Source organism: Protopterus annectens, chromosome 17.part0, assembly GCF_019279795.1.
Source record: "Protopterus annectens isolate FY-2018-M chromosome 17.part0, PAN1.0, whole genome shotgun sequence".
In the NCBI taxonomy this organism is placed as follows: Eukaryota; Metazoa; Chordata; order Ceratodontiformes; family Protopteridae; genus Protopterus; species Protopterus annectens.
Window position 1 is genome coordinate 537080018 of NC_056751.1, and position 25136 is coordinate 537105153.

Genomic DNA, 25136 nt, shown 5'->3' on the forward strand with positions numbered 1-25136 from the left:
AGAAGAGTTCATGGAAACCCTCCACTGTTTTCTAATCAGGTATTCAGAGTTACATTAGACAGTGATTGGCTGGCACATGCGGTTTGACGGACATTTCAGGAACTGTAGTCTCCTACTTAGCTGACACTGTGCATCACTTACAGACAGCTATACTCTTATCTCAAAAGCATCCTCTTTTTGGGTAAGGCCTTTCCAGAAATTGTCTTTTTTTATCATTTGAATTCTTATTTGTAAGATAATGGCATACAGAAGTCAATGTAGTCTGGTTTCAATCCAGTCATGGTGAGGGGATCAATGTACTTATTCTATACTGGTCTTGTTGGATCTGGTACCAGCAGATGACAAACTGGGGCATGGGATGCTGTTTGACCATTATCAGTTCTACAGTGGCATCACTGGTATGGTCTTGCATTAGTTTGCCTCCTACCTTACCTGGGTGTAAATAAGCAATAGCGTCAGTTAATGTTTCTGCCTCTTACTGTATCATTTGTAGTATAGATTATATGGCCAGTCAGTATTCATGGATATATATTCCCTTTAAGTGAAGAAGGAGATGCTGACATTACCGTTGTTACACTGCTGAAATGCAACTATACGTCTCCTTTCATTGGTAAACTTCTTTTAATGTTAGTCTGCTTGGTGAGTTTGAATGCACATCTGCAGAGAATCATCTAAGCTCAATGCTTCAAAGATGATAATTATGGCTTTTTTTTTATATTACCAAAGGATAACAACATGGGTGTTGTACTTGACAACAAGTTAACCCTTAGCATCAGGTTCTGCTGTTGACAGTTCTTCCTATTCTCGCTCTATCTCAGGAAGTTTCACTTACCAAGCCCTTTATCCCAACATCAGACCTTTCAGTACTGGTTCATGCTCTAGATTATTTTACTTTGGACTACTGTAATGTCCTGTACCTAGTGTTTCCTGGCTTGAATTTATGTTGCATCAGGTTAGAACTTCACAACTTGGCTACTTAGTGGAGTATCTCATTACCAACATATTACACCAGTTCTGCATGTGTTACACTGACTGCCAGTTTGACAACAGATTTTGTTAAACTCAAAGTTCTAGTCATGGTCTTTCTGGGTCTGCATATCTCATCTTGCATAGTATCAGGTAATCTTTTTCCTATAATGAGCTGCCAATGACTGCTGGCACTCCCAGAGATGTGGATTGAGTCTTTCTGGCATTCATGTCTTTGCTTATCAAGGGCTGCACCTCTGAAACTTACTGCCTCTGTGACTGAGATAGTCCTCCATAGTGATTAGTTTAAAGCTCTCCCTAAGAGACTAACTTTTTTATCTTTCTAACACTTTACTGCAGTCTTGTTTTATTACCATTGTTTTGTCATATTTGCCATGCACTTCATTCAGTTTTTATAATTTAATATTTTGCTTTATTTCCTTGTCAAATATTTTTGCATCCTGTTATCATGTCTCATGATTTTACTTGCATTTATTCTCAAATACAAACAACACCCCCATAAAAAACGCTACCTTTTTTTAAATACCTGGGCATTTGGTATTTGGCTTGATGCCTCCCTTAACATCTCCCTCCATTAGGACAATACTCCCTGAACATCTACTGAAAATGGGCTTCTCTTGCCCAGTCAGACTATCCCAGTCGATAAAAATAAATACATTTTACTACTTGCTGACTTCAGAAGGGCTAAGGTAATCATTTACACATCGTCAACCCTTCTGTTCTCTCACCACTCCTGTTCCTTGAGAAAGGAAAGTTGGCCATCAACTGCTCATGCCTACCTCCTCTGTAGACCCCTTGGGGAACTGGATCATCACTCAATCCCCAATCAAAGCTACAGCAACTACATCAGTAAACAAACTTAAGCAGGATATTCTTTCTTAGAAAATTTTCAGCTGTTTTTGATGTTTATTTTTGATAATGTCATTCTAATTCTTAATAATCCCCATGACATCATCAGGACAGTATGGATTTGGATAATGAATGCATTAACAGTGGTGATTTTTGTGGTAGAATGCCTGTGGATATAAGGTGATGGAAATGGGAAAACTGTGATTTTTTTACTTTAAATGGGTACTAATGCAGCCTAATCATTATCTTCTTCATGTACTAAAATAATTCCATTATGACAGTCATCAGCAATATCAATCTTTCAATCACCCTCCACATTATGATAAGCCATTCTATAAAACTGACTCATCCAGATGTATTCATATTACTCTTTTGAAACCACATTCTCCAGTTGTAAGTGCTTAAAAGCATTCAAAATGCAACTGTTTTTTAACTACTTGCGAACACTAGAACTGAAGTGGTACACTATTTTGAAGTCAGTGCTGCTTTTCAAATTATAATATTTAGAAATGGTGATAGAGTGGAAAGAACCTTTGGGGTTGTTGAAAGACTTCTGTATCTGATATTTGATTTTTTATCAGTGTTTTCAAGAACTCATTTGTATGTTGTTGTTGTTTGTCTTTCGGCTTTTCCCGGTTAGGGGTCGCTACAGCGGAACTCCGGTCCGCTAATGATTGGCAGTTGGTTTTTATGGTGTCGAGTTGCCAGCCCGACTCCCAACCTTCAACGAAAGCACGCCCATTCAACGCATGTCTTTCGAATGCCCACTCGACCGCGGGGAGGACATGCAGACTCCACACAGAAGGCACTCCCAACCCAAGCCGAGAATTTGTATGATCTGGACAAAATGTGTGTGTGTGTGTGTGTGTGTGTGTGTGTGTGTGTGTGTGTGTGTGTGTGTGTGTGTGTGTGTGTGTGTGTGTGTGTGTGTGTGAAGATGCTAGCTCATTTTTACGTGGAAATAAAAGTTATGTTTTAAAATGAAGTTCATTTGACTTTTACAGTGTTTCTTTCAGTTACTCTGTCTTGGAATTAGAAGTAAAAAGTTGATTTTGCTGTTTTCCAAGGTTGCATCCACTCCACCCCCTTCATTGATGATGTTTATCCTTTGCAATATGCTCATATATGTTGTGATTCTTCAGAAGGGAAAAGTACAATTATGTAAGTTGCATGTACCCATAACCGTGCACGTGCAAATTCCCCACTGCTGCAGTAGTAGTAACAGCTACAGTAACAATAGTAGTTTCCATACCCAGCAGCTATCCATCTCCACAAAGCTCTGCCCTCACAGTCCAACCAAATCCCAAATCCTAAACAACCTGTGAGGAAGAATGAGAAGGATCCAGGAACCCCTGGAGAATGGTCCTAGCAAAGCTCACCCTGGACGTTGAAAAGGAATCCAGTTTGTAATACTTTGTAATAGTATGAATGGAGGGCCATGCAGCTGACTCTAGACTGCTTCAAGAGTCCACCCCTTTCCAGTATACCATCAGAGAAGGCAAGACACTAGTAAAATATGCCTTGATACCGCCTGGAATGGATTTCCCATGGTGGGAATAACAAGAAGCAGTAGCTGAGGACAAACACATGGACATTGTCTGTTTAGACACAGGATGTTCTCTTTCATCTCATGATAAGAAATAAATAGCTGATCAGCTTTTCTAAAGGACTGTCAAGATAGCGCCTAACCTGCCTATGCACAACGAAAGTATGCAGAATCCTTTCTCCCTTGCTTTTACATTCTGTGTAGAAAACTGGGAGATGGATGGCAAACTCTGAAACCACTTATGGTATAAATATGAGTTTGTTGTTAATGTGAACCTGTCTGTATGGAATATGAGGTAAGGTTCAACCACCATGAGAGCTTGTAACTCACATACTCTTCTTTCAGATGTCAGAGCAATGATGAGTACAGTTTTCCAAGTCAAGAACCTTAAATCAACTTGATGGGCAGGCTCAAGAGAAGACAGAGTCAACTTTTCTAGCAGAAAGTTGAGATCCTAAGGAGGAGCAACCTCCTTATGAGGAGGTCTCAGGTGAAAGACTCCTTTGATTAGCTGTTTTACCACAGAGAAGAAAGAGGAGGATCCATGGCTATTCATGCTGAAATGGCCGAAAAATGAACTTTTGTGGAGGAATAAAAGAGACCAGAGGACAATAACTCACACAAATATTTGAGCATCAGTGGTACAAAATCCCTGATGGGCCCCTGGTTATTGGCTAGGCTCCAACTAGAAAATCACTTCCACTTACCAATTTAGGATTTTCTAGTAGCAGGTTTTCTTGCCTCCTTTAATACCTGATGTACATCCTCATGAAATAAATGCCTAAAAATATTAAAACTGAATCATCCTGGCAGTCAGCTGAAGTTGACTGAGACTGGGGTGTATAAAACTTCCCCTGTTTTGTACGAGTAGATTCTGTCTGTGAGGAAGTTTGTGGTAATTGCCCTTGGCCAGTTCCATAGGAAGGGAGAACCAATGTTGCCGGGGCCAAAAGAAGTCTTCACAATGATTTCTAGGTAGTCATTCTGAATCTTCAAAATAACCCTGGGTATTAGTGGACAGGGAGAAAAAGCATAAAACAACACTCCCATCCACAGAAATGAAAATGCATCACTTTTCCAAGCTTGTCGCAGGAAGCCATGGTGAAGAATCAGTTTAGTTGTCTGTTTTGAAAGGAGGCAAACAGATGTTTTTGAGATGTTCCCCAAAACTGAATCAGTTTCTGGAAGATCCACTAATTTAACTTCCATTTGTGAGAGTTTATCTTTTGAAGAGAAGTATATAGAAGGCAACTAAGAAACACAATCCTTTGATGGAATCAAAGATGATTTTGTAACATTTAACTTGAAGCCCAGATTGGTTAAAAGAGGCATAATCCAAGTAAAACACATTGCAAAGATAAGTCATCTAAATAAGAAAACATGTGAACGCTTTTCAGTCTGCAATGAGCTATGACTGGGTTAGACATTTTGTTAACACCTTTGAAGCCTGCAGTGCATGTCTGGCTAAGGTAATCCAAAGGTGATACAGAGAAGAGATAATGTGACCCAGATAAAGAGAACCTTGGACATGCCCTTAAACCTGTGGCTTTTGTAATGTATTAATAAACATCCCTTAAGATTAGTGTTACCATGTAACTCATAGGAGGGATGAGGGATAACAGTTTCTGCATGGTCAACAATTTGAATTTGGGTACTTATAAGTTTAGAAATGAAAGATCTAGCACTGGTCTCTAATAGATCTCTTTCTTTTATACCAGAAACCTTCTGGAATAGAAGCCTTTGCCACTTTCACTTACAGGCACTCCTAGGGTGTGTAAAGACTGAAGAACCTGAGAAAAATCTTATGTTTGGTCAAAATTGTGGGAAGGAATTCTCCTGAAAGGAGGTTTTTGTATCCAGTGCCATATGTGACTCCCCTGTGCCACTTTTAACACCCACAAGTTTGAGACAATCTTTTGCCAAATGGAAATGTTCAGAACTAGTTTCTGGGACAGGTTTGGAGAGATATTGACCAAAGGGAAGTGGGAAGAGAATGCTGCCTTTGTTATTCAGCACTGTTGGTTTGTCTCTTTTATGAAAGGACCTCTGTTTCTTTTTGCTATTTCCCTTCTGCCATCCCTTTTCCTGTTCCTAGTTTGCCAGAATATGACTGAATTTGCTTATTTAGCTTTTTATGGAATGAGAACAATTTAAAACATTTATATCAGGGACATGAAAAATCATGGATAATCCCTGAATCAGTTTCCCTTTTTCATCAAATTGTTTGGGAACCTGGTTAGCAGAAGTGCCAAACAATGCCTCCTTTTCTAAAGCAGAATCTAAAATTTCAGAGTTTGCCTCATCAGTAAACTTTTGGTTACGTACACAAGCACGTCTTGTCAACACAACAGCAATAGCAGTAGCATTGGTCCTAGTCACAGTATCTCTTTAGTCATACATACTTTTCATAGCATGTTGGGATACCTGGGACTTGGTAAAACAATTGGAATAAAAAAGAACATTTTCTGGGAAGTGTGGTAGAAAATTCCCTCAGACTGCCCATATAACAAGGCATGAACGTCTACATGTATGGCTGATAACTGAGAATTCTAAAAGCTAAATTAGAAGAAGAAAATATTCTCTTATCTAATTGTTCCAAAAGCTTCCCTTCTTTGTCACCAGGAGAAAGATTAGTGTTTAGGATCAATCTATTTTCAGCAGGTAAAGGAGATGATATGGCTGCTGGATCTGAGCAAAGATGAGAGAAAATACATTTATTAATCTGGGGCACTTTATACATTTTAAATACCTTTTTCAGGACTGACATCTGGATATTAGGATGATTACAGGCAGAATTCCACATATGGCTGGCAGTATAGAAGGGATAGTGGGGAATGAGGAATATCCATTTTTACATATAATGACTCCACAGTTCAGGGGGAATATCTGTTTGTTCCCATAAATTACCTCATTCATACCAGCTACAGTCTGATTATGAGAAAATTCCTCTACAAGAGAGTGAGAATAAATATTTTCCTCACAACCCGAGAGTTGGGCTTGTGAATCTGTAAGAGAAGAAACACTATCTCTGTCATCATCAGAATCATCTGACCTTGTTTCCTCAGGAATTCCTTTAAAGTAGATGTCCACCTGCAATGGGTTTTGGACACTAGGATTCACAGCCTGTACAGTATGTCTGGCTTAGATAAGAACATCATCTTTATTAACTGTTATGACTTTTTTATGGTAAAGAATGTTTAATATTTTGTTTCTTCTTTACAGGAATCCTTGTGGAAGAAGACTGACTCGAAGGAAGGAAGGAAGAAAGGAAAGACATCTAACCAATCAAATGATCTTTTGCCTTGGTCACCCCATGCAAAATCTCTCAGAGTGTCTCTCACACCTAGATAAGAAGGTTTGCCCATGCCTGGATCAGTCACTGGAATACCAATTCTAGTGGCCAAAATGACTACACCAGAGGAAGATGAAGAGGTAAGTCTGAGGAATAACCTATCACCATTACAGATTCACCCACTATCAGTGACACTAGCAAGGCCACCTTGTTAATTACATTTTCTTTCTAAGCACAGCAGGTGTGGAACCAGCAGGACAGGAGTAAGTATCCATGCTGTAGCTGAGGAGGAAATGCCAGAAGTGGTAAGCATTGCTGGAATGAGTCAGAAAGAAGATAAGTTGTCACAGAGTATCCACAAGTATCACACTTACACTCACACTTCTTATCCCAGCCCCTTCACAAAGAAAAGCACAAGCAACACACAAATTCCCTGTCATAACTCCTTTTAAAGTTTTAAATACACTGACAGAAAAAAGAAAATGGCAGGTAGATTGTCATGAAGTGAACAGAAGTGCTACACAAATAAAACACATTCCTGTCCTTCCCAAAGTAAAACTTTTAGTCACAAAATATAAAGTTTACACAAGAGGTACATATTTTTCTCAAATTTGTCCCCAGTTAGTTAAAAACACTAATAGCTAAAAATACCAGGCCCGACAGGAAACTTCGATATTGTTAAAAAATTCTGGGTTTCTCAAAAGGAAAATACAGTTTTTAGTCAGAAAATAAATTTAAGTAGTATTTTATTAAAAAGGCAACAGATTCTGTGCGAAATGTTGCCCCAAGGATGACTTATCCCCAGAAACAAAGCTCTTTGCCAATTGCTGCTCCTGTGAAGCCTCTTAGATGCGTCCCCTTGAGGCAACCAGAACATACTGAAGAAATCTTTACTCTGTCTCCTGATTTCCCTCCTTGTGGTTATCCAATCAACAGTCAGAGTGAAGGTGTGTGTGTGTGTGTGTGTGTGTGTGTGTGGGGGGGGGGGGGCAGAACTTTTGTGAAGCTGACCAGTTACTGTTTCCTGGACAAAGAAGCAACTCATGTAGCTTATATGCAGCAGTGAGAATGATGAACATCTACCATAGCTACACAGGTATTACATCAGTGATTGCATCCTAGCTTGCCTGTTCCTGAAACTCAAAATATCACTTATTATGCCTAATGCTCAGCCAGACAGCCCAAATTAGAAATGCAGTTTTATCATTAAGTTGATGTTAGTTTGCATGCTAAGTTAAGATATGTATAAATATGTATAGAGTCAGACATTAAGCAAATATGGAGAGTCTGTAACATAAACTCTTAATTAATGCTACAAAATCGATTAAATAAAACTGAGTTCATTTATTCTGATAAAAGCAAATATGCTATTGCTAGTTGGTGACCATGTAATACTGCTTTATATCATAATTTAGTTCAAGATATTTCAGACTTACCGGATGATGAAAGAAATGTTGATATTTCAAGCAGACTTGAAACTATAATGGAAGAGACACAATTAATTGACCACATGCACTGCAATATAAAGATCTATCAGGCAGGACAGATAGCAAGATCATATGCTTTAAATTAGAAAAGTTTTATGCTTAAGACATGTAATAGACTACTAGTGTGTGTTATAGTAGCTTTGAACAGTCTATTGCTAAATAAAATTTTGTAATCCTGAAGCTGTTTTCCAGAATATATTTATTCTGCCCTCATTTTAATTTGCATAACTAAAAGGTGATGATGAAACACAGAATATGGTGTATGTTTCTGACAAACAGCTCACACAAACAGGACAATTTTCAAATTTTGTAGTTGCTGCTATGATCAGTAAAAATGGTGTCACTGGACAGACAGAAAGAGATTCACCTAGGCATCATGTTTATTATTTCAGATACAGTTGTGGAGTTTCCTGTGTGCCTGGGAAGGAAACATAGCACTCATTTCTTCTCAACATTAACAGGGGTAACTGCATATCACAAAAGTGTGCTTCTCTGTCCTGTGTTGAGTGAGCAGTCAAAGTATGTATTAAGTCAATAACAACAAATTCATAACAAGGTATATTTTGCTATATTCTCTTTAATTTCATTTTACACAAAAACACACCATTTACAATTTTAAAATCGTTAACATTACAAATGATATCTCACAGTGATGTACCTAAATGGATCACAGGCAAACAGTTAATAGATTAGTGACTGAAAGTATAATGTGTGCCAACTAATGTGCAATTCCAGGGTTCTGCAGTTAATTATTTTATTATTTGTAACTCTTTAACAACTTAAATACATTTATTTTACTAACAGCAATAGTACAAGAAGTCATTTTTGAGTGTGCACATTTATAAGATAACATGGTGATATATTTCAGGCACATAAAAGGCATTACTTCCAATTTATGTCCAAATAAAGAAACATTTTTCTGATTAGTTTTTAATCTAGCACCCTTTATTTGATTTCCCTTCTATTTCTTTGAAATAAATGTTTAATTCCAGTTGCATTCAGATGAGGTTACATTAGGCAAACTTGTCTTATTCCATATGAGATACTCATTTAATCAGAAATATATACCCATTTTAATGCCTGTGTAAGAATTTTCAAAAATGAAGAATGTTAGAAATACATTTATTTGAAATCTGATATTTTATGAATATGTTGTGATTATTCCATACCACTGGAATTAATCATGGAACAATAATATATTTTAATTGTTCCTCTTCATTTCTTAAATTAATATTAATTTAGGTTAATAGGCTCATAGATTTATACTAAGTCAACAGTACTGTCATCCACTGTATGCCTAATCAAAGATGCTATAGAAGAAAGACCCATGACAGTGAACTAACAGTTCAGAAGATTATAGTAGATAAAAGAGATAATATGGGAGATATAGAAATCACATTTTCAACTTAGCTAATGCTAAGGAGAAGGGAATAGTGAGAATTTGAGAGGATCAGAGAAGCAGAGAAGGAATGGGTAAGATGAAATATGACAATGTTAAGTGCGGTATAGCTAGATGTTGTAACTAGTGACTCCTGGGTTGAATTTATGGGATCCCATTCATTCATCTAACAGAAGCTTGAATTTTGATTTGGCTTTGCACTATCTACTGTGTAAGCAGCCTTGTTCCATAGGTGCAGGAGGACCTAGGTGATGAATTTATCCTGGAATTAAAACTTTTTGATATTTTGTCACAGAACTATGTGTTTGAAAATGACATCATCTCAGGTCCTATTATTTTGTAGGAAAAGGAGGTTTACAGAGAGTAGTGTTTACCATAGCTATGTGATCATGTCTTGATTATGTCCTGAATGCCCTTTTCAAGCAGACTATAGGTTATTTTACAGATACTGTAGCTGTGCTTTTATAATGAATCGTCAATTTTAACTTAACATCACAGTTCAATGTATCAGATGCAAACCATCAAATTTTTATATTAAAAATGAAAGTATATCGCACAAAAGAAGCATTTTTTTGCAGGGATGCCCCTCTTCATCTAAGCACCCTACAACTACAAGTACACTAGCTCCAGTATTGCACAACAAGACAAAGAACAAACTCACTTAGACCATTGTCACCCAATCTCAGCAAAACACTCAGTGCTATTCAATAACAATATAAATGGGAGGAGTGAACCTTCCACTCACCTTCACCTACAGTGCAAGCTTAATACAGAATGCACATTAATCTAATTTTCTTGATAAAAAATATTGGATTTTTTTATATCTGTTAACCAGCTAAGTTGACGGGACACCCAGGAACACTGTCAGAATAAATGACTTTCTTAGAGTCAAATAGTAGGCAAATGGAGGGAAAAATCATCAAGCCCTGCACCTTAGGTACAGAAAGGATCTCAGAGGCTTAAATCTCTGCATTAACTGCTTGATATTAGCAGATATTTTTCCGAGTCTAAATGGTGCTACTTTTGACTATTTGTTTGTTGTCATTGATATTAATGTGATTTACAGCAATATTTATGTTTTCTTTAAACATCTTTATTAAAAATATCATTTAAGATATAGGCACACATATAAAAAAGAAAACAAACTGTATTAACATTTTTTCCATTTACAGATGTTATACATTGCAAGTTTTCTTCCTTTAATAAGACCTGTCATTCTGATACACATTATATAAATCATTCAATTCCTGTCTTCCCTTAAACCTCACTACTCCTCCTGAACATTATTCTGCATGAATTGATTCCACAATGTTTTTTATTTCTATTCTATATATTTTATTTGCTCCTTCTCTTTTCTAAGGATTTCTCTTCAAAATCTTTTGTCTCTTTTAAAATATTCAGTAGTTTAATATACAGATGGTTTAAATTTTGCTTTCTATTTTATAGTAATTGCTTTTTTTGGCAGCCATCATAATTAAACTTATTAATCCTTGCTATGTCTAAGAAATTCAGATCCTTTGTCCCATTTCTAAAGAACCATTCCCTTGTTTACAGCCACTTGCTCCACAGATATTTCTGACAGAGTACTCTGTAAGGATTTTTATAAATATACCAGCTCATTACACTCCCAAAAAACACATATCCACTTACCTCTTTCTTTCTCATCATAGCTCCAAGATTTGGTATTTGAGGGGTATAAAATACTTATGCAAACATTTCCAAGCAAAAATCTGATACCTTCTGGACTTTGTTGCATACTTGGGAGCCATACTTATGCCCTCCCATTGTTTCTTTGTAAAGTGTTTATCTAATCTCTCTTCCCAATCTTTTCTGACCTCCTCTGATTGATTCCAATAGTTATCATGCAGTCTTTCATATCCCCAAATAATTATCCCTTTTTAACAGCAGTTTCTGTTCTAGATCCAACTAAAAACTCAAACTGTCCCTTTACCTTTATCTGTGTATGAATCCCTGATAGAGAAGACAGTGTCTATCCTGCAGTCTAAATGTCTTCTTGGCCTGTTCCCATTATATTACCTATCTATCTCTAATTATTTCTTCCCAGTACCTTAGTTCTTTTGCCATCTTTCTTCAGTAAATTCCAGCCCCCTCTTGCTTATTCTCTGTATTCTTAATTGCAATAATCCCTATCAGCAGAATCTTCTTTCTCCATTTCTGTGTTGGCTTAGTTCTTGGTATACTTGATGAATATAATATTTTTCTCCCTTTTTTTAATTTCTCCAAGTCTTTTGAATTTCTAATACCATGATGGGAATGGACCCCACTTCTAAGTCAAAGTATGATTAAAGTTCATGAAGTTAGTATTGTTTCAGTCTTTGATGTTAGCCAAAAGTGCTCTTTGCAGCACCCCAATGTGCCCAGTAATGCCTCCTTCTGCAATTCATATGGAGTTCATACCTCTCAACCTGGAAACATCAAAAATCTGGACAAGGCCCATGAAAAATAGGTACAAGTCTGTATGCTAATTTGCATACATAATTATGTAACCCCACCCACTCCAATGGAATTGTGGGATACCAACTTTCAAACGCAAACTGAAGAACAGACAACCAAAATATGGCACCAGAGTTCCCCTGCACCCATTCCAATGTTCCATTACCTGGATATTTCACCTCATTTACCATAAACACTAATGTGTGCATACTACTTTACTTCTACAATGATTATTTGGATTTTATTTTTACATTTTGCAGCACAACAATGCAGAAACACTAACAGACATCTGTAAACAAAGCAATACTGTCTCACCATGAAAATAGACTTGGCATTAAAATTTCTCTGCCCTTGAAACTCACATTCATTGAAACAGCATTGAAAGCCACACCACATCCAAAGAAAATGCATCTGGTCAGTGGTGGATAAAGATTACCTTTGGGCTGTTTTCAAATCATTGGCCCCTTGCACACAAAACAAGAAACATACATGTGTTCTTTTCTTTGATACACCTTCCTGACTTTATTAAGTTATATTCCTTGTATAATACAGCACGCTTGTTAGACAGAGCGCATTTTAAATTTACTGTTTGAACATTTTTCCAGTAGGCTGTACTGTAGGCAATGAAACAAAATGCATGAACCAATAATGACAAAACTGCCCAATTTGGAACATTTCCATCATAAAAGTGTACTTCTACACCCACACTATAAATAGAATGACAGACAGTAGTGTAAGTCATAGGCATCTTGCACAGCGTCTTGCACTTATTTTCAATTTCAGTTTTTTTGGGGGCACAAAAGGTCAAAAACCAGGGACACATTTTAAACATTGCTTGTATAATTTTGGAAAGTTGCTAGAATAAAATGTTGTGTTACCACCATGTATTTCACTGGCAAGTCTTGAACCCAGGACCCTATGTACTACAGTCAGAGCAACATACCACTATGCCATATCAGCAGTTTCCTGAAAAATAGGAAGACTGAAACTTAATGGCTATCATTTAGTGAATTCAGTTTTCACTTCTCACCATAGCTCTCAACCTCTTAGCACAAAAATCCTGGACAAAGCCAATAATGGGAAACCAGGGGGACACATTTTAAACATTGCCTGTATAATTTTGGAAAGTTGCTAGAATAAAATGTTATGTTACCACCATGCTTTTCACTGGCAATTCTTGAACCCAGGACCCTATGCACTACAATCAGAGCAACATACCACTATGCCAAATCAGCAGTTTCCTGAAAAATATGAAGACTGAAATTTAATGGCTATCATTTAGTGAATTCAGTTCTCACTTTTCATCATAGCTCTCCTGGACAAACCTGGACAAATCCAATAATGGGGGAATACAAATTCAGTTGTCACTTCTTACAGGTGAACTAAAATAATTACCTAGATTTAGTGATTCCTTATGGGCCTTTGTGAAGAAATCTGACACACAAAACACAGAGATATAGTCTGATTCACAGAAACCATGTAAAAAAGCAATGAGACAAGATACAGTTTTATTTTACATATTTAAAAAAATATTCCATGGCTGGCATTTTTAAAGCCTTTTAAAGGAGATTATTAAGCCTACTGGTCATGCAATTTACATATCAGTAACATCTATTAATTATACTAAAAGTCCATTAACTGACCCCTTAGCTTTAGCAGCAGCATTTGCAAAGGAATTTAGCACTACAGTGAAAAATCATCTTCTACACTCAATACTGCATTCACTCATCCCATTGCTGTTCCCACTCTTAATGAAAGAAGGGTATTCTATTTTCACTTCAAAGAAAAAAAAATCACCAAGAAGCAAGTATGGGCCTAATAACAGCTGCCCTGACTCTGATGGGTTAGAATTCTGGGAAAAGAAGTGCTGCACATGTTACTTATTACTTCTTAAGGATATGTGTACAGTCTGCCATTACAACAAGTGAAAATACCATCCAAATGGAAAATGAAAGTAGTTATCCCATTTCCAGAATCCCATGCAATATCTCTCACATCACAATCCAAGCTTTTCTGATCACTACCAAGCCTAATCAAAATTCTGGAAAAGCTGACTAAAGAAAAAGAAACATAAAATGCCCTGACAGATGTGATCTTTTCTCCAAACACCAACACAACCTCAGACATAGAAGAAGAACCATGTCTGCTCTTTGGCTTTTACCTACAACTGCAACTGCTACCATGACAGTCATAGCTCTCAACTCTTAGCAGAAAAAACCTGGACAAACAACAAAGCCAATAATGGAGGAATACAAATTCTGTTCTCACTTCTCACCATAGATCTTAACTCTTAGCACAAAAAATCTGGACAAAGCTCACAGATGGTGGTAGCTAGGGACTTTAGGCTCTTTTTACCCTGTACTGAAGGTACAGGGTTTGTGCCTGAATACCTCTAGCTACCAGGTGTATTAAATGGAGGCATTTTCACACACACACACACACACACACACACACACACACACACACACACACACACACACACCCTTGTTCCTTACTTGAGTCCGTCTGTTATCATTTCTTACTTGAGGATTCCCCATTCCCACGAACAGTGCTGCTGCTGATAATCCATCCATTATCATTTGCTTCCGAGCTCCTTGAGCTCAATTCCGACTGGCTGGTAGCCCTGACGGAGCTGACATCATTGTGCACGTGATGACGTCAGCTCCGACAGCGAAAAAAAAAAAAAAAAAAAAATCGGAAATGAAGGGGTGCCACTCGGGAATCGTGGCACCCCTTCATTTGGACCCCAAAACTCAGTACCGAGTAATTCGGTATGGTTGGGAGGTATGATGGAGTTACATTATCAGTAACATATCTAAGTACGATTGTAAAGTTTTTTTAATAAGACTCGTTGCTCCTTCTACTGTTGGAACTTTATGGATATCCTTCTTCCACATTGCCCTCATTTCTGCCTGCAAATCCTGGTATTTTAAGACTTTGTGTCTCCCTATAGGTAATACACTATAGTTACTGGGTGTAGCAATTTCAGTGAACAATGCTAATTTTGTCTTCTTTTCTTGGACTACTATATCTGGTTTTCTCGCATCTCTTTTTTGAGCTGTTGGTAATGGGTGATACCATTTGTGATACAGACTTCATCATTTTCTACAATACTTTGTGCTACTTCAATATTATAATTTTTGCACCATCCCCAGTGCAACATTCTTGCCACTTTATTATGCCATTCAGTATACATTCCTTCTGCCATTAGTATATCACAACCAGCAACAACATGTGTGACTGTTTCCAGTTCTGTTTTACAGCACCTACATTTGTCTGTTTCTCTCACATGTTGAATTGACTTTGTAAACCAGTGTGTATGTAGTCCACTATCCTGGGCTGCCAATATTAACCTTTCATCTTTTGGTTTAAATTCACTTCTCCTTAACCATTCCTGTGTTTGTTCCTGATCAACATGAGGTTGTTTCAAGAGTTTTCTATACTTGCAACTGTATTTATCCATTTTTCACATTTTTTGCCTTCTCATCAGAACCTTCACCTTTTCTCTTTTTTTTGTTATTTTTTGGCACATTCAGTTGCTGTCTAATTTTTATCGACTTCTGTTTTGACTTCCATTTCCGCTTGATGCTGATATGCTTCTGCTAAACTTTCACTATGTTTGGGTCTTATGAGGTCAGCAGATATGTATGCAGTACCACAATTGCAGATCTATAGATGTAATCAATTTTGAGGAGGCTCATACATCCTTCGGAATGGGGAATATGTAGTCTTGGTATACACTGATGTCAGTGCTGTTTTTAGTATTAATTTTAGTCTTCTAAAATGTTCCTTACTAAGTTTTATTCCCATTTCTTTCATGTTTTATTGTTGATCCTTCATCAATTCTCAGATATTTTTACATTCCCTCTTACTCAAGATCATTAATATCACATTCCTGTTACAAACTGATGTTTTCATGGTGCTGCAGCTTTCCTGCTTTAAAGGTTGATTTTGCACATTTATGAAGATCAAATGATATTCTTATGTTATCTGAAAAAGTTTTCACCACTTGCAGTTTGCTTTCAATTCCTCATCTTATGAACTATACAGTTTTAAATAATCTACAAAAAAAAGATGAGAAGTCTTTACACTTTGTTGTTTTTTGGGAGCCAAATTGTAGCCATGACCTAATCTGTTAAGTAGACAGCTTAATGGGTTACAGTCAAGCCAAAAGAACAGCGGTGACAGAGAGTGACCCTGGAATATCCCCTATTGAATTTATATCACTAGAATAATAATTTGTCCTTGATCATGGCTTAACTGGAAAGTGGTTTGCCACCTTTTCATGCTGCCTGTAATGTAATTGATCAGTGCATGGTATATCTTATACATTTTTAAGTACTGTTTTATCCATCAATGTGAGATACTGTCAAATGTTTTTGTGTGGTCTGTCCATGCCATACTTAGACTCCTCCTCTTTTACAGTTCTCCATTATGACTTTATTTAACAACAAATGATCCTTTGTTCCATATGACTTTCTTTTGTTACCCTTTTGTTCTATTGCTATGATTAAATTTTCTTCTGACTATAAACTCTTTCAGCATCAATTCCAGTGTAGAGTTTATAAGTTGTTGGAAGGCATGTTATTGGTCTATAGTTTTAAGGATAGCTTGTAGGTTTTCTCTTAAGTAGGAGTATTGATTTTCCTGTTGTTAACCAGGCTGGTGTCTGTTCAGGGTTTGCATACAAATAGTTCTTTCTCATGGCTAAATATTCATGTAAAGATGTAATACTTTTAGCCAGAAGTTAGGTATTGCATTTGGGCCTGGGGTTTTCCAGTTAGGCCTTTTTTTAACTTTGTTTCAATCTCTCTGGCCGTTACTTCATTCCATTTCATATCTTGTACATTTGAACTTCTTATTCTTTCTTTTACTTCTTCTATCCATTTAGCGTCTTTATTATGTCCCATAGGATCTGCATAGATATTTCTCCAAAATGTATCTATTTCTTCTTTTTTGGGTGGTATTTCAATTCCTTTTGCCTTGTTTCCAAATTTTCTACAAAACTTTTTTTGGGTCAGCAAAAAATTGCTTATTTTGTATTTTCCTTTATATTTATCTGCATATCTTTTAAGTTTTTCTGCCTGTGCTGATATTTTTAGTTTATTATTTGCGACAATAGATCCTGATGTGTTCCAATACTGTGCATTGCTTTTATCAAGTCTATTTTTCTGAGTATTTTGTTGATCTGTTCCCTCTTCTATACTCTTCTAACAGTGACACCTCTTGTCTTAATTGTTTTATAATTTTCTCCATTTCATACCTCCATGATGGCATTCAGTTTATCTACTTACTTTCCCTTACTATCCTGTGTTTTTGTGGTAAGGCTTTATCTGTTATTAATTTAGCTGCACAGTAGTATAGCCTATTTACTTCTCTTATATGACATGAATATCTATGGACAGTCCTAATTATTGGGTTCATTTGTTTTACAAACTTCTAACTTTTTCAGTTTTGTTGACTTTCTATAGTCTATTTCTTTTATTGATCTTAATATGTCTATCCATCTCTATTAAATCAAGCAACTCTTCCCTTAAATCATTTTCTTCTAAACGGAGGGCACATTCTTTGTTCTCCATTTCCTGCAGGCATTCTATAGAAAGTTCCACAGCATCTTCATGTGCCACATTATCTTCAATTTCATCCTGTGTCATCTGCTGCTGTTTCACATGGGAACTCATTGGCCTATCACCCCACACCATTAACTGCATCAGAGTTGCCACAGGTTGCTGTTCCTTCCCTTGCTGTGCAACACCAACTGAACATTTGTACTGGTTTCCAGTGGAAGCCTCCAAAGGATCTTCATATGGCAACTGATGTTTCTCTTTCCACTGGTTTCTCCTTAATCTGGGGATCCATTGCTCTATCCTGCTGTGATGTTATCAGAGTTAGATTTTCTACATCAAATCCTTCACTTCTCAGGTAATCCATATCCTCAATTTCTATTTCTGTAACCTCTCCATTACTAATCCTCTTTTCTACTTTTCCTCTTTGTTTTCTTGTTTTTGTATTGTAAAATTTTCCATGTCTGGATGCCTTTGCTCATATTTCTCTTCAAATATCTTTGGTGCTGCTATTTTGTATTGATTAGTTTTGCTTTCTGCTTTGCATAAATATTACACCATATTAAAAATCTCTATTTCTTTCTCATGTGCATATTTCTTCTTTAGATGTCTCCTGCTCCTCCTGTTTCTCCTTATTTTTGGGAACTTGTTGTTCCATCATGCACTTTCTACACTAAATCCTTCACTTTGTAGGTATTGCATAACTTCAGCTTTTATTCTTTACCTTCTACTTTACTAATCTGTTCTTCATTCCCTCTCTTTGATCTTATTTTTTTATTGTGAAATTTTCCATATCTGGATGCATTTGCCTGTATTTCTCTTTGAATATCTTTGAGTCTGCTTTTTTGTGTTGATTAATTTGGGTTTCTCCTTTGCATAAATATTGCACTATAACAGATCTCTCTTTCTTTCCCATGTCCATATTTTGTTTTTATACCTTTCAAAAGTCGTTAGAGGAAGACAGCTTGGTTGGGGACAACTTGGGTACATGAAACATCCAAGATGCACCATGTATTAATTTGCCTCTATCATCCCACTGTTTGAGAATCTGATTAACAGAGAGCCCAAACAGCAATTCAGAACGTAAAGGTTCATTCAGAATTTTGGCTTTTTAAATTGACAGAGAAGTTTTTTATTTTATTTATTTATTTATTTATTTATTTATTGACTGGGAAAGTCTGACTAGGACAGGGCCTATTTTCATCAGAGGCCTGGGGAGAAACTCTCCAGATGCAAGTCTTTGGAATGCGGGAGAAAATCTGAGTACCTGGTGGAAACCCAAGCGAACACATGGAGAACATGCAGACTCCGCACAGAACTCACTCCAGCTGAGAATCAAACCAGAGAACCGCTTGCTGTGAGGTGACAACATTAACAGCTGTACTATTGCACCACCCAAATGTTATTGTATTGATTAGGAAATTAACCCAGGCTACCTGCATGGCAGACAAGAATTCTACCACTGAGCCACCAATGCAGATAAGTTGTGATTACATAACTAAGCATACTGCCTTAATATAACACAAGAAGCAACATTTCTTGAGACTGCATCTGCACATTCAAGCACACCTCTCGAAGCATGTTTTGAAACCTGAGTCAAATTAGAAACCATTTTATTCATATAAGACTTTTTCTCTGCAGGTAAGGATTCAGAAATATCATCCACACCATACACACTCTCAAGTAAATTTCAACATACAGCCTTGATAATTTAACATTTTGAAGGGTAGTTTACTAGAAAGAGACATCCTATTGCCCTGAAGATCTAACCATTTTCTCTCTTTATTGGGGGCTTTGGATTAGATGAAGCCAGGCAAATGGCAGACCTTAGCTGGGTCAGCAGTCAATTGAGTAAAGAGACTTGTCATATCCTAGGAGTCCCTATATTTTTTCTGAGCCTTTTTACTGACTTCTGGAATAGATATTGGTGTCCTGCAGGCAGCTTTATAAACATCTTCCAAAGCTGTTAAGAGAATGGGGATAACCACAGAATTGGACACATTGTCTTCTGTAAGTTCATATACTATGCCATCTCTAGGGTAGCTCTCAACTGTTCCCAAGAAAAATATCTCTAAATCTAGTAATCATCTCAGAAAAAGTGAACACTTGTTTGGACTTAAGCTCACTTTCACCTTCCAAAGAGTCAGAGTGACTGGACTCAGTGTCAGCTAGGAAATCACTATTGTCCTCTCATCACTCAGTACAACAACAGAAAGGTCTCTAGCCAAACTAACACTAGAGTCAGATATGGGAACACAACCACCAGAATTAGCTGTCTGCAGAACACTCTTAGCTACGGAAAACTCATCAGCATTATACACAGTTATATACTTATTATCATCTGTATGACAAAGCTTCTATTTCTTTTTCTTGTGAACTTCACTACTAGATAAAATATCTGGGGACAGAGTATTATGTCTGGCATGGGGTCTCTTACCCAGACTACTACTGCACCTAAAGGGTTTTGTTCTCCCATACCTATGCTAGGTATTGAACAGCTTTGGAGTATTTGTCTAAACTCTGTTTCATAGTGGCCTGCAAAGCTACACTGTAGTGAGATGGAACAAAAGGTAAGTGGTCAGCAGGCTAAGCAGTGGCCCCAACAATATCACCAACCATAGAATGAGTTGTAGTTTTATATACATTTTTTTTACCAGAGTTAGGATCCATCAAGTCCAGTGCGAGAACATCAGCCAGAATAATAAGGTTACAATACTGGATTATGTATTACAGTAATCATTTAAAGTTTCTAGTAATAAGTATGTCCCCACACAACTAAACTCTGCCAAACTGTGCCATTATCACAAAAAAACTATGACATGAGTTCAGAATTATTTTATATCTGACAGAAGTTGAAGAAGTTCTAGAACACAAAGTCCAAATACTGATACAACCAGTATGCCAAACCAATGTTAAAAGTTAGCTAAAAACATTCTAACCATGTTAAACTGCCATAGAATAATGCTTAATGGCAATTTAAACTATATTTTCTTGTTAGAGAGATTAAAATCTCCATAGTACATTCAAATAACTTAATTTGCATTAAAATCATGATCATATCTTAAAAACACATAGACCAGAGCCATACACATAGTAAATGATGTATAAATGTTGAAAGAAATCCATGTTCTGCAAGATTTTCTTGTCAGAAGAAGAAAATAAAGCACAGTAACAATACCAAAGTCAGACGTGATTAATTTGCTGTTCAACTGAACGAAACATCCCTTACTGTCTAACACTACACATGCACTCTGCACTTCTGAGAGAAATACTGAAAGTTTCCTCAGAAACTCTAGCTATGGAACCTTTTGCAAATTATATAAGATCAAATAAAAATATCAAATGTGTGCTAACAAATAATGATTTAATCCCCAAAATATGATTATTTGCAGATGACATCCTATTAACTTTGACTGATTGCAATTCTTCTCTTATTGCAGTATTCCAAGGAATAGAAATATTCCGGAAGAAATCGGGACTCCGTTTTAATGAGAATAAGACTAAAATATTGCATTTTAATTATAATATTAATAAAATGTAAAAATTACATAAATACAATGGGAAAATTGCTAAAACCACTTACTTAGATATGATTAATTAAAATGGTTATCCTTCCTCAAATTCTATATATAATACAACCCTTATCCCTCCTACTCCCAAATATCCAAATATATATATATATATATATATATATATATATATATATATATATATATATATATATATATATATATTTATGGGTCTACTTCTGTTCTGCAAATACACGTTTTTTTGAAGAGCAGAAATATGAACACATTTCAGTGATAGTGCACTTAACAGAAAGTGCACTTTCGTGAACAGCGGTCCACCAAACTACAAATAAAACACAAAAAACACTTCAAACACGCTTTTCCAGGGGGGCAACCCCCCACACCCTCACTACTTATATATACTAACTCTGAGATCTCACTACAGTGGGGATATGGGTATATTTCCTTATCCCCACTGTACCCTCTGCAAAAGTATGTTTGCAGTGTTTTGGATGAAGCTTAACAGCTTAATTCTACCTCTCCCAGTGTGAAAACAGAAACTTAGCAGAGAACGCCAGTGAGCCTAGATTTCTGGGTAAATTTCAGTAACTGGCTAGTAAGGGAAGTGCCTGGATGTCAGCAAAAAGAGAAATATTGAGGACCTGAAGGAAAATCAGCTACAAAAGTTGACAAAAAAAAAACACTGGGAAAAGTACTTTAACTGCTCAGCAAAAAGCAATGCAAACTCCAGACATGAGTTCCAGTCACTTAGGGGAAAGTATAAGGCAAATGCACCCAGACCTGATTAAAATAAATGAAACACTGATGGAGTATATCAACTCAAACAATAAAAGGCTGGAAAAAAATGGAAGAAGCTTTAAACAGATATTCAGATAAGGTGATAAATCTGCAGAACTCAGAGATCAAAGTGAAGAAAAGGGGGAATATGAGACTGCACAAAAAGAGATGTTTCAAAAAAATAATAGAATTAAAAGACAGAGTACATAGGGAAAACCTGAGATTGTCTGCTGTACCCAAGAAGTTGGAAGGAATAGACTGTATAAATTTTATGAAAGCATAAATAAGCAACTGGACTGGTATTCCACAACAGGAATTAATTGAAAGGGCACACCATGTGTATGCTCCAAACCTGGTTATGAGAAAACAACCTAGAACTTTAATAGTAAAGATGCAATCTTACCAGCAGAAGCAGTTGATTCTGACAAAACTGTTGCAGAAGGACAAAATACTAAAAGTGGTAGACAGCAGTGTTTGTGGACAATGACTACTCATTGTACATCAGGCAGAAGAGGAGTAAATGTATCCCATTATTCAGGGAATGTCAAGACGCAGGCATGAGATTCAAACTACTGTACCCAGCTATCTTCAAAATATTTTTCCTGGAGGAACAAAATCATTTCTGATAAAGTGCATTCTAAAGAAGAAATACAAACGTTTGTTCCAAAAACGTGAGCTGTGAAACAGAAGGAGATTCTGCTTCTTTTTATTCTGGTAACAAAGACCACAAAAAGACTGTGCCAGTGAAACCTTTTTCAGCGTTTCAATGAAAAATGCTTGAGAGAGAGAAAAAGTACAAGAGTTGACTAGAAGAATCAAGAGTATGTTGGAAATGAAGCACAGAATGGGTTTGGGAGAAGGAGATGAACAGGAATAGCACAATAAAATCTGGAAATATTGGACTTTGTTAAACTTGTAGGGGACTCAAAAGCATATGCCATACTTCATGTCATTAGCATTTGGAGAATAAAACCAGTAACTTGGAAATTGAGAAATGTGGGATTATAGAACAATAATTATATTTGTGAAACATGATAGAACAAGAAAATTATTTGGAAATATACTGGACTTTTTTGGACTCTGTTAAACTCATAGGGGCCTCTAAAGCATATGCCCTACTTCATGTTGTTAATGTTTGAAAAATACTCAGGAGAGGGGAAGAGGAGGGAGAAACTTACCTGCAAGTAAAACAATATTTTTCTTAATAATACTATTTAAATGGTGCATGATTTTTCCTGCATGTTATAAAGTAATTTTTTTCAGTTATTTTAAGTGTAATGGGGATACTAATGTAAACAGGTGTTTCTATTTTTCCTTTTTGTTTCTTTCTCCCTTCTTCTCTCGTTTTCCTTGTTCATTTTTAAGAAATGTAGCCACTGCAATGTAAAAAAAAGATCTCGTTAAAAGAGCATGAGAAAAGTAAAAATAGTGTACTTTTTCTCATTCTTGCAAAAGGGAATGGCTGTGTTAAGGCCATTACCTTAATCTAGTAACAAGTTTTATGAGAAAGCAAGTAAATAAAAAAGAATATTGAGTATTATAAGGCTTTTTCTAGTAAGTAGTTTTGTGTCTGGTTCTCATGTCTCTAGCAGATAATCTGAAAAAGAAATGGCTTGATGAAAATGTTTTCTGAAAGCATTAAAGTGTTTTCCCAGCTGAGACAGGTATAAAGATAAGACAAAACCAGACAGCACTTAACAGAACCACAGGCTATACCATGCATCTTAGCAAGGATAACCTTTCTTTCAGGTTAGCTCGAGTCTGTGTGTGTGACTGTCAGTTTGGAACAATTGTTCCTATTAGGAGGGTAACACTTCAATATTTGAAGATATACATAGTTTTGTGTGTTACAGGAGGTAATGTGTGTGTGTGTGTGTGTGTGTGTGTGTGTGTGTGTGTGTGTGTGTGTGTGTGTGTGTGTGTGTGTGTGTGTATTTGTTTGAGGGTTTTCAGTAAAACAATGAGTTCTGTAAGATGTGACATAAGCTCAAACATAGATGACAACAAACAACTGTATAAAAGATTAATCTGCCAAACAGTACATGCATGTAACACAAAAGTTGAAACTAGACATTTAACAAAAAAGCTGTTATAAGTAAAAGGTGGGAATAATAATCTGTCAAGAATATGATACGTTCTATAATGTCTTTAAATGTTAATGGTATCAGAGATAAATAAATAAGAAATAAGAGTGAACTGTATTAAAAATTTAGTGTGAATGCCTGTGCTACAGGAGACACACTTGGAAAGAATTGAACATGTAAATTTGATAAAGAAAGGTTTTCAGGATGATTACTCAGCAGAATACTGTGGGCAAAGGAAGAGAGGAGTACTTATATTTATTGCAAGAGGTGCTTCAATAGTAGAAGAGGATAAAAAAGATAATAATGGTAGATTTGTAGTACTAACGGGCTACTGGCAAGGGAGAAGGAGTACACTGGCATGTATTTATATTCCACCAAAAACTTCTATAATGGAGCTTAAGAAAATTATGGGAGAAATAATCAGCTTTTGGCAAAGAATACTACTTATAAGCAGGGACTGGAATTGGATTTGCAATACTGAAGATGCATCTGAGGGGCCCAGAATGGAAAATATAACAGGAAAGGGTAGATTTTTTAAGAAAATTATGAAAATATTTGGCACAGAAGATGTAAATTTAGTATTAGGAGTTCGGAGTGAATTTACATATTATTCCCCAAGATACAAAAACTGAGCTAGGCTAGACAGAATTTACATTTCACAGGAACATGTGCATTTAATTGAAGGTCTTGATACACACCCAATAACTATTTCAGATCATGCACCAATAATAACTAATATATAAATACAGGGTAATGAAATAAAAATGAGTCACTGGCACTTTCCCAACTATCTGTTGAAAAGAGAGGAGTTTAAGGAATGGGTAATGGAAATGATTCAGGAGCTATTAGAGAAGTTGTAAATTTCTTCTGAAAATATACCTAGGGTGTGAGATAAAATTAAAGTGGTGTTTAAAATGGGGTGGAAATAAAAAAAAGAGAGATATGGTTAAGAAGTAACAAGAATTATTTAGAGAGACTAACAAGCATTAAAGTATTACAAAATAGTGGGAATCTCACAGAACAAGAAGAGGAGCAACTGCAGAATGTAATAAGTAATTACCTCGATAATATGCATGAATGTAGAGAGATTGTGTTAAGCAATTGTTTTTGATAATAACTCTAGAGCACAAAAACTTTTAGCAGAACAACTCAGGCAACAGGAAGTAG

The 25136-nt window shown here is 36.3% G+C and overlaps 1 long non-coding RNA gene across 1 annotated transcript in view; it reads right to left on the minus strand.

Moving 5' to 3' along the window:
• Positions 1 to 25136, minus strand: part of LOC122791763 — a 108030-nt gene that overhangs the window by 20326 nt on the left and 62568 nt on the right. The window contains exon 4 of the long non-coding RNA XR_006363195.1: positions 8111 to 8152. This is a non-coding gene — a long non-coding RNA (uncharacterized LOC122791763). The remainder of the gene's footprint in view (positions 1 to 8110; positions 8153 to 25136) is intronic.